Below are 9,170 nucleotides of genomic sequence, written 5' to 3'. Positions count from 1 at the left end.
AATTAAATCCACACAGGCTTAACGTCAGTAAATTCATGGGGTTGAAGCAGCAGCAATGGGATACAGTTGAGTGTGACAGGTTTCTTATTTACAGAAAGTCTAAGTAGTCTCAAGTTGAGATGGAGTATGGGCAGGAGGCTGGGTGTTCCAGATGTTAGGAAGTGACCTTGCTTTCCATATAGGGAAGAACTTCTATTTGTTTGTGGAGAGGTGGCTTTGCTCATCATAAGCTGATGAAGACATAAGAAACAGGTTGCCCTTAGGGCTAATGTGGTGGAAATGTTTCTTTCCCCTTTAAATACCAGATTTAAAAATGAAATGTTTCAAATAGGTCTAAGTAAACATTTTTTTCTTAGGAAAAACAAGATTGCATTTTATACTGCAACTGTGCTCCTTTCACATTGGCTTCCTGTTTCTTTAGGCATCTGACTCTTCTGATCAATGTTTAAACTAGGCGTGAACAAACTCTACCGATACATAAGGAGAGAATCAATACATCAGGTTCTGTGGACCATAGTTCTCTTTTATAGCCACCTAGCTTCCCAGCTTTGCCAATGTAGCTCAAAATCATTCATGGCAAATAAACACATGAATAAATTATCAAACAAACAAACAAATAGGCATGGTTGTATCTTAATGACACCATCTACAAAAATAGGAAACAAAAAAAAAGCAAGAAAAATGGAAATCAAAGGGTTTAGATGTGGTCCCAAGAACTACAGTTCACTGACCTCTGCCTCCTGCTCTTGATAATATGTGAACATAGACGATATCATGAGCTCCTGGGAAATGTATGATGCACCTGATGAATCTGATTGGCTAATTGACTAGACGAAGCTGTCTCCAAGCCATCGTCTTAGATTTTCCAGCTGCAATTGGGTGTATAAGTCGGACTGCTGAGCAAACAATGCTATTGATAGATGTCAAAATAGAGCAGAATTTTTTTAATAGTACAGTTTAGGAAAAATAATATTTTGAGAAAAGGCCTCCACTTAAAATCAGAAGAGTAAGTTGAGTGAACTGAGGAGAAATTCAAGCCTTGTCCCCGCCCCTCCCCACCACCACAGTAAGCCCCAGCAAATTTGCATTCATATAGACACACATATGCAGTCATATACAGGCATGATAAATATCCGGTCTTTAGCTGCAGACACTATGCCATGCCCAGGGCTCCCAAAAGCAGTGCAGAGAAAGCCTTCTTCCTCTTATATGACAACTAATAGGGAGTGTTTTTCCTCGGCATGTTGTAAGACACACCTCATTGTTTATCCTGCCTGGAGCAACATGCAGGTGCAGAGTTCTGTTGTATTTTTCAGCTCTCCATTACAATGAGACAGCTCTGTCAACCTTTGACAACTCGTGGACATCCCAATCCTTGGAGATGCAAAGTCCAAGTGTACGGACTTGCCCTGTCTCCAAGTGGGGAGATGAGACCTTCAAGCAGCATGTACTAGGTTCTGTTGGGTATGCTAGTCATTCTAACCACATTGAACTCAACAGTCATCTATTGGGCCCCGAGAGGATTCATGTTAACCTGTCACTGTGGAGGGAACCTTGACCTGGTCTTCTGGTACACTGCATGGGGTGGGTCAGAGTTCCTGCCATGCCACTTGCCCATTTGGACAAATACTAAAATATCAAAGAGTACCCAAGTACATGGCAGCAGAAACATGTAATTTTTCTTTGTTTTGTAACAGTCCTTCTTCTCTGTAGCCACACTGACTTCCTTGTCCTTTCGGAATATGACTCTTCTGATCAGTGTTTAAACCAAGTATGTACAAACTCTACCTGTAAAGGACAAGATAAACATTACATTCAGAGTCAAAGAATTTAATATTCTAGTAGCTTCTCTCTTGAAACAATCATGCTCAGAATATAGTTTTTGTTTTTCTTTACCTGTTACTGTTTTTGGAAATAAAATTATCAAACTTAGGAAAACCCTATTGGGTTAGATACGTAGCAATTTGTTTTTCTTCTTTCCTTAGCAGGTGCTAATAAGCTAAGACCCTATTATTTAGTTATGATCATATGATTGAGTTTGTTCATATGAATGGAATGTGGGTGAGGTAAATTATGTCCTTTCCAGGACAAATGAGTTGAGGCAGCTATTTCTATCATCCCACAATGCTCTCCTTCTATAGTAAGTAACCCCACAGCCATAAGTATGACATGTCAAAGCCATACCACAGAAACGTAATCTCTGATCCATCTTGTGGAGAAGACCAAGACAGTAGAACTGCCCAAGGCTTAACATGAGTGAGAAATACTTCCTACATTGGGCTGCTAAAATCTGAGAGCACATCTTGGCACGTGGATTTTCAGCTGTTTGTTGGAATGTAGAAAGAAGCCCAAATGAACTATGCATAAGAGGCAACCCACTAAGGGATATAGTCACAGGCTATCCACATGCTGTTCTGCCAAGCTATCTGAGCTGATGAGACACTAAGGAATGTTTGGGGGCTGACGTCTCAGAACAAATACTGAACAAATGAAACTCTTATAGGAGTAAAGCAGATGTGTGACTTTTCCATACACAATTAAAGTGGGAAGCATTTTGTCAGTTTATATATTTTTGCTTTGTTTTCTATTTTTACCACAGATCATTAAAACTTCAGAAAGGATCGATTTCTTTTCAGAGAGCCATTTAAAAACTAGAACCAACTATATCCCAATACTGATTGAATGAGATTTTCAGACAGGTCCAATATTAGAAGCTGAGATTGCCAGAAACATCCAGGGGAAAGAGAATCCAATCAGCCATCTTGGGGCATATTTTATTCCCCAACAAGAACACACTTCACATGAAAATGTATGCAGGAACTGGCTTGATATTCTTACTCTCTTAAAGAATCCATTCTCACTGGAAAACAGATGTCTAGGCCATTTTACCTTTTATCCAACATTTAATTTGTCCAGTCTCCTTCGTTTTCATCCTAAGGTTTGCAGGTCAACATGACCTCAGAGTTTCCACCCTTCCAGTGTTTATTGTAAATTTTAACTGGCGTTTTCAATTTTATGCACTCATGAATTTGTATAATCACGGGATGGAATTGAAATTTTACGAGTTCACATAACAAATATTTTGTTCTAAAAGATGGGGCTTCTCTTGATAAACAAGAAAATTAACATATTTGTTTAAATATGAGTACTAAATTCTAGGCTGCAGAACTTGATCAAAAAAGGACAAGCCATCCCTTGACATTGCTTCACAGACAGCCGTTCTTCTTGGGTCTTGTATTTATCATGCAGCACACAAAGGTCTAAAATAATATTTCCATTATTTATCCTTTTATGCTTCCAGTTCCACACGTGTTTGAAAAAGTCATCAAAGATTTGTCAATTTCAGGTAACAAGAAAGCTAACTTTAAAACCAAGGAGTCAGAACTAGAAATTCATTGGCCACAGCTGTGGGTTTTTAACTGCATGTTTGACCGAGACTTCGCTAAGGAAATGAATCTATTTCCTCTACTCCTTAATTGAAAGGTGCTTTGATCGAGTATTTGCCAGAACAACAATTGGAAACTTAGGAGTTCAGAAAGCTTCTTTTTTTTTTAACCCTTTGACCACTTTGCATTACAGAAGCCATAAAAATAAATTCAGGAAAACCACGTGGGAAGAGAAAGATCTAGCCAGTCTCTAGTTGTTTCAGATACTCAGATGAAATCAGCCACTTTGGAATATGTGAGTGAAGCCATTTCAAGTGTCCTGGACCAAGCCAAGCCAAGCCAACCCTTGAGTTCATTTGCATGAGTGACCCATAACTGGTACCATATGGACCAGAAGAACCATAAGAAATAAACAGAGCCAATGCTTGGAATGTCAATAGTCAAATAAATGTTGACTTTTAAGATTATGTTTTGGAATAGATTCCTACAGTTACAGGTAACTCTAAATTCCTCTCATCTGTTCATGTTTATAGGGGAGTTCTATGGACTATTCCTTTTAATATAACTTTTGTCTTTTTAAGGCGATATTTCTATAAACCATAATTTTGTGTGTCTTTCATTCCTACTAATCATGTTTCTTTCAGATTTATGCATGTGGGGAATGTCTTTTGCAAGTAAACTCTTCTCCGTGTGTTTTGTATTTTAGAAAATCTCAGTTACATATACGTTGGAAAGGAATACGAACCAAACACTATCCTGGATAGCCACTAACAAAATGGCTCCCACTGCTTATTAAAGATCCCATAATGCATTGCCCTCTCTTTGTGTATGTCTATTTTGCAATTTGGTGAAAGGGATATGATAGATGCTCACACATTGTCCTTGTTCAGTGTACTAGGATACACAAGCTTTATAAAAAGTATTTTGATATATAGAATTAATTTCTGATGAAATGACAGTGACATGTGTTTAGAATAAATTTTGCTGAGAACCCTGGCAAATTTAGGGGCTTTTGGATGTCTGTCTCATTTTACAAAAATATGCAGAGTGAAACAAGGCCAGTTACACTTGGTTTGTGAATCACAGGGCAAGGAAAATCCTGGTTATGTCATCCCAAATTAGACAAACAGAAACTTAAACCATTGTAAATGTCAATCACCCTTTTGAGGGTGAGAAAGATTTAGAAGGTAACCAATTGGCACATAATTAAAAATTGATAATGAAAAGGTACAAGACTGGCAGGTGTCAGTGCCCACATTCTCCTGTATGAATCCCTCCCTTAAGGGAGTTGTTGCTTGTGAACTCAGACATAATATTATTTAAAAATGTGGGTCATTTTTTCCATATCTTCCAACTTATCAAAAGAAAATGAAGACAAAGACTTTGCTATGAAATACAGGTCAGTCCTGATTTCTACATCTTTAGTCAACAGGTCTCTGGCTATGTCTTGCCTCTGTTATTTTCTCCCTCTGTTTTGGATGTTGCTTTAGATTAGCTGTCAACACATACACACACACACACACACACACACACACACACACACACACAAACACACACATCCATTTCTAACATCAACTTGTTCAGCTTCAATCATACTTTACCTCTAGCTCTTCTCCAGTTGAACCCAATCAACCAATTGATTTTTTTTTCTAGCGGTTGTATGGAAATCTGAACCCCTGGCTCAGTGGGTAAAGGCACTTGCTGTGTGTGTTAGCATCTTTGCAATTGCCAGGCAGCTCAAGGAAGAAAATGTCTGTGTTGGCTTACAGTTCTAGGTAGAGTTAAAGTCCATCTAGATAGGGAGACAGGGAAACAGAAGTACAAGGTTTCCAGGAAGAGGAACAAGAGCAGGAAGTGGGCGAGGCTGTGAAACATCAAAGTTCACCTCCAGTGACATGCTTCCTTCAGCAAGCTATCACCTGCTAAAGTTTCCATAACTTTCCCAAACATCACCAACACCAGAAGAACCAAGGGTTCAAACAATGGCAGACATTTCTCATTCAATCCACACTGTACGAGCCCTACAGACTCAGTCTGATTGACATCTGACCTCCAAGTGTATGCTGGGGCATGTGCCACTAACCCCTCCCCAATTGTGTACACACGCATACACGATAATAGTAAATTTAAAAAGTCAAACCTGGCTTCTTCATAATTACCTGAGAGTATTCTTTAAATACAGATGCCTGGCTTCTCTCTTAGACTTTCAGAGCCAGTAGTAGGTTTGGGGTGGGAGCAATTATATATGTTTCTGATAAGCAACATGTTCCCAGCATCTCTGAGGGCTATTTTTCTGGAGACCACCTTTTAGGTTCCACCCTTCTACTATAGGCTTTTTTATTTGACATGATTCATGAAAATTATACTTGAATTTTACTTGTAACTATTGCTTTACCTCCCGTATCATTGAGAATATGTCAGTTCTTGTTTGTTTGTTTTTTTGCTTGTTTGTTTTTCTTGTTTTGAGACAAGGTCTCTGTATCGAGTTCTGGCTGTCCTGCAACTCACTATGTAGACTAGCCTGGCCTCAAACTCACAGAAATCCACCTGTTTCTGCCTCTCTCCCTACTGCTGGGATTCAAGGCACCTGCCACAACACCCAGCTTATGTTAAGTTCTTAGTCTGTCTCCACAAATGATTGCTATTTTGTCTAATATGAGCTGTTGAGGTCTTTAAATTATCTGCTTTTCTTTTGCTACACATAAATTCTCTCATATCCGTATATAAACTCTAGTATAAATATCAGTGCCAACATCCTACTCAAATGCTTAGCCACTCCTCTGAGATCTACTTTCCTGTAGTGTATCATCAATATACGCCCAAAGGAAAGGACAGGGTACACCCTAGTTTGTCTCCTTCCTGGTGATTTAGAAAATGGATTGGAAGGTGCATCTAGGGAGTTTACCTGATACTTGCAACTGCCCCAATACCTTTCTGTGAATCTTCATGTCGATTGAAGGTCATTTCCAAACAGCACGCCACACTGCCTTTTCTGTCCACAGACTCTTGCCTATCATCACACCAGCACTGGCTTCCTATCGTCCTCTCACTCTTCTTCACCTGGGCACAGCTCACAAATTCCTGAGTTTTCTTCTGAAAGTTTCAGTCTACAAGGAGATACAAAAAGTAGTTGTCTGCATAATGAGATAGCATTGAGGTGTCCGGAGAGTCTGGAGCTACTATGTCAAAGAATGGTGGCTGAGCTGCCTTTGAATGCCTGGGACTGATTCAGCTACAGCATCAGTCACAAAAGTCAGACTGTGTCAAACTAACCAAGAGCCCCAAATAGCCTTAGTGACTTAAAGACAAAGAAGCCTCTCATTCTTTGTTTTGCAATTTTAAGTCTGTAGAGGTCTCTTTGTCCACACCCCCCTTATACAGTGGCTTGGGATGGTCACCCAGTACCCAATCCATATTCTTTGAAATTCTTAGATCATTGTATAAAGAAACCAAAGACAGCCTTTGGAGATAGAGAGATCACACAGAAAAAACAAATAAACGAACAAACCAATGAAATAGAAGTCCAGAAAGACTAACTAGCCTATCAGTGGCAGAGAGGTGGATGGGGTCATGATTCACCCAACCACTAGCAGTTAAGTTGCCCGCTTACTATGGGCCTTGGAGAAGCATCCTGCTAGAGCAGTAGGAAATCTGGCACAAATGAGGAGAACCCGAGCCAAGCTATAGAATCAAAGCTAAATAAAATGTTGCTATTTTAAGCCCACACCCTTTAGGGTGGTTTGTTATGCAGCAAAAACACATCTGGGAACAACACTAATCATCAATTTGAGGACATAATCATCTTTTTTTATATTAGCCTCCAATCCTTTCATGTCTGGTCTTACCCAACACCATCTAAATGTTCTTAATGAAAAGGCTGCATTTTTACATTTTTACAAGTATTCCCTAAAAGCACCATGAGTAGTGCTGAATGCAATGTGGGAGCTCACTTTATTTTCAGTAAATTAAATAATGTCTTCATAATTCCCTGGCCAGGATAAAATATGCATTAGAAGAAAGAGAAGATATTAAAATACCAACATCGTCTAAAAGTATCAGCCCATAATTTTATCCTGGTGGCATTTGTTCTCATTAATTACAACAGCCTTCTGGGTAATGGAAACACCAACCTGACTTCTAAAGAAATGCCAGCATAACTGTTCTATGACTCCTCCTTTGAGCATGACAAAGCTTGTGCTAAAAATAAAGTATGGCCTACACAGATACCGTGAAGCAATGTGTGAATTCAAACCAGTTAGCAAATGCTAAAAACCCTCCAGTAGAGGTGGGTGAGTGTCACACAGATAAACAGGTAGATAGGCAGACTTAGATAGGTGAGAAATACAGCCAAGCATATATAGATAGATAATTTCTCATTTATTAGCTCCTCTTTCTACCTCTCCCTGTGACAGACTTAGTGCACAGTGGAAATCCTTTGAGCATGTGCCTCAAGGTGCCTTGTGGGAGGAATGCAGAGAGTGGGTGGCAGTCTATTTCTGAATTTTTTTTTTTGGAATACCAAATTGCCAACGTTTGAGTAAAATGGCATCATTATATGTACATCAACATTTTCTCATTAAAAATATTTACCACTTTAACTAGAACAGTGAGAGTAGAAACAGAAAGTACAGTTTACCCTTTAAACAAGCAAAATTTCTAAGTACTCAATAGATAAAATAATCTAATCTATAGCTTCCTTTCTACAACCACGGTGATGCAGTAACGGTCAGGCAATGTGGCTGCTGTATGAACCACCACCTGATTCTTTTCTCCTGTTACTCTCTTTTCCTGTTGACTATATTATAACACACAGACAACCCTTACTGCACATCAAAGGGATTATAACCTCTACTCTAAGTTTGCTCTGATGTATTTAAAAACAAACACTTATATGCACAGCCTAGGAGTTCTTATTGTCCTGTAGAAGGATTTGACTAATTGGCCTAAAGTAGATGGCAGGGCTTTGTGGGTGTGACAGTTCAGAGTCTTGATTCATTCGTCGAGTGTTTAAGTATTGTACAATGCAGGAACCATGTAATGGATACCATTGAAAGCACCCAGCACACTAATGTGTAGCCAAGAGCAAATCAACAATTTCCCGAAGTTCAGTCATTCCCTTATCCCCATATCTACAAGGCAAGAGATGAATTGAACCCCATGCCCTACCTGGCACTCTTGTGAGATCAAACCTCCGCTCATTGCCTGCACAACCTAGGCATGTATAAGACCACAAGGGTAATGGCCCTGACCTTAATTCAGCCTTGAGAATCTCAAAAAATATAGAGCATCCCTTCCCACTATGTTAACCAGTACATAGCCATATGAGCTATTGAGCTCAAAATACATGAACCTGAGATTAGCTGTGAATGTATACTATACAGCAGATTTCAAATAATATTATAGAGAATAAGAAAAAGAAAAAAAAGAACTTCAGCAATATTTTGGTGTTGATGGTATGGTAAAATCAGAAGGTCCCTTGAAGAATATTGGGAAGAAGAAATACATTACTAAAATTCATTTCTCCTGTTCCTTTTGACTTTACTTCAACTAGTTAGATTGAAACTGTCCCCTTTACCTGTGCTGTTGTTGTTGTTGTTGTTGTTGTTGTTATTGTTGTTGTTGTTGTGTGATGCTGGTTCAGGTGGTGAGTGCTGAAGTAGAAGCAGGGTTTGGAATAGCTATGATCAGTTTGAATTTTGTGCTAATTAGCTCAAGGGAAACGAAACAGTTTGAGGACTTAAATTCTAAAGGCAGGCATGCTGGTCTATGCTTGTAAAACCTAGG

This window comes from Rattus norvegicus, chromosome 3 (genome assembly GCF_021556685.1).
Source record: "Rattus norvegicus strain SHRSP/BbbUtx chromosome 3, alternate assembly SHRSP_T2T, whole genome shotgun sequence".
In the NCBI taxonomy this organism is placed as follows: domain Eukaryota; kingdom Metazoa; phylum Chordata; class Mammalia; order Rodentia; family Muridae; genus Rattus; species Rattus norvegicus.
The sequence above is the reverse complement of the archived record's forward strand: the minus strand, read 5'-3'. Positions refer to the sequence as shown.